The following is a 2,186-nucleotide window of genomic DNA, read 5'->3' as shown; positions in this document are numbered from 1 at the left end:
TTATCCTCCATTTTTTTGAACGTATTAATGATATGTCACGTGTTAAGGTAGCACTGAGATGAGGCTGATGAGATGACTACCATGATGGAAGGTGGCCACACAATGAGCTGAGAGAAAAAAATGAAGTTTCTGTGAACAACAGTCAGTTTGTAACCTCAGTTTTACTTCAGTATGATCTTGGTGGAAGGTACTTTAACAGCTGCAAGTAACACCACTGTGATATAACAAGAAATAATCACATCAGCTCAACTTTGCATACCCTCCATTGTTTGTGGACAGTCCATTTAAGATGCCTATGCCAAAAGTGGCTGTACCATGGACAGCTCAGCCTTAGTTTGGTGTATTGTCAAGAGATGGCAGTATAAGGTGCATGGCCAAACAATGTATGGTATCTGCACATTGGTATTCTGTAAATGGGCTGGCCTCCTCACTTTGCATTCACTACAGTACTCCCTCCCCCAAACACTTTATTGGTGCGGTATTTAGAAAAACAAGTGAAATCCCACTTTTAATCACAATGCCAGGAACTGATGACAGTATATGAATCGGCTTTGTCTTCTGTCTTGGAAACTGGTAAACAGAGCAATATTAAAATCTCTCTCATGGAAGACACTGTTTTGGTGGGGTGAAATCCACCAGAAGAGTCTCACACTTGTTGTTCCTTTGCATTAATTATTCTTACTTGATATTTTAGAAAAGATAGAATACCCTCATGAACTAATACACAATTCATGTCTACGATGGTAACCAAAAACATTTTTTTTCAGTGATCTTTCTACTCTGTAGTCTATAATCCATCAGTCTTCCTATTTCAGGAACCAACACACGCAGGTAGCCAAAGTATTTGTGGTCAGCTCTTGAACCCAACCTTGTGACTGCTAATGTGAGCACCCAATCAATGTTGGGGACATTTATGCCTTCCATGGCATATATATTATCCCCCCACAAACACACAAAGAAGAGTGTTGTCATCTCTGGCCTAGAACACCAATTCCAGTCATTCTGGTCTAATGGTCACCTGTTTCATGCATGGGAGCAATTTGGTTGAAAGGGATCACTACCCCCCCCCCAACAGCTGGGTGAGCCACTGTAACCAGCTTGCTACCACTCAAGCTACTAGTCAGACTCTGGTCAGCCGAGTCACGGTCAGTTCTTCATCATGCAATGCAGAGAACTTGAAGAGCTGCGACCACTCTTAATATCTACTCCTGCCTATTTTCATAACAAAATACACTAACATCTGTTGATATTTGATGCACTGTGTGTATTTATTCAATCTGTTGAGACCCTGTTTGTACACAAACAAATATTTAAGGAAAGATTCCTAGCTTTCGGTGTCATTCTCACTTGGGCACTTTGGTGAGATCTCATACAAATATACACATATATACATGCAGGCAATAAGACACACTGGCTGTGCATGGATATTATTGTTGTGAGACACAGGGGCTGTGCATGGATATTAATGTTGTGAGACACATGGGCTGTGCATGGATATTATTGTTGTAAGACACAGGGCTGTGCATGGATATTATTGTTGCAGGACACATGGACTGTTTATGGATATTATTGCTGTAAGACCCAGGGGCTGTGCATGGATATTATTGTGAGACACAGGGGCCATGCATGGATATTATTGTGAGACACACAGGCTGTGCATGGATATTATTGTTGTAAGACATAGGAGCTGTGCATGGCTGTTACTGTTGTAAGACACAGGGGCTGTGCATGGATGTTATTGCTGTAAGACACAGAGGCTGTGCATGGATATTATTGTGAGACACAGGGACAGTGCATGGATATTATTGTTGTAGGATACAGGGACTGTGCATGGATATTATTGTTGTAAGAAATGGGCAGTGCATGGATATTATTATTGTGAGGCACACGGGCTGTGCATGGATATTATTGTTGTAAGACACAGTTGCTGTAAATGGATAATATTGTTGTGAGGCACACGGGTTGTGCATGGATATTATTGTAGTGTGTAAGGTACATGGGCTGTGCATGGATATTATTGTTGCAGGACACATGGACTGTTCATCGATATTATTGTTGTAAGACCCAGGTGCTGTGCATGGATATTATTGTTGTAAGACACAGGGGCAGTGCTTGGATATTATTGTTGTAGGACACAGGGGCTGTGCATGGATATTCTTGTTGTGAGACACGAGGGTCTGGGCATG

This window comes from Protopterus annectens, chromosome 1.part1 (genome assembly GCF_019279795.1).
Source record: "Protopterus annectens isolate FY-2018-M chromosome 1.part1, PAN1.0, whole genome shotgun sequence".
Classification (NCBI taxonomy): Eukaryota; Metazoa; Chordata; order Ceratodontiformes; family Protopteridae; genus Protopterus; species Protopterus annectens.
The sequence above is the reverse complement of the archived record's forward strand: the minus strand, read 5'-3'. Positions refer to the sequence as shown.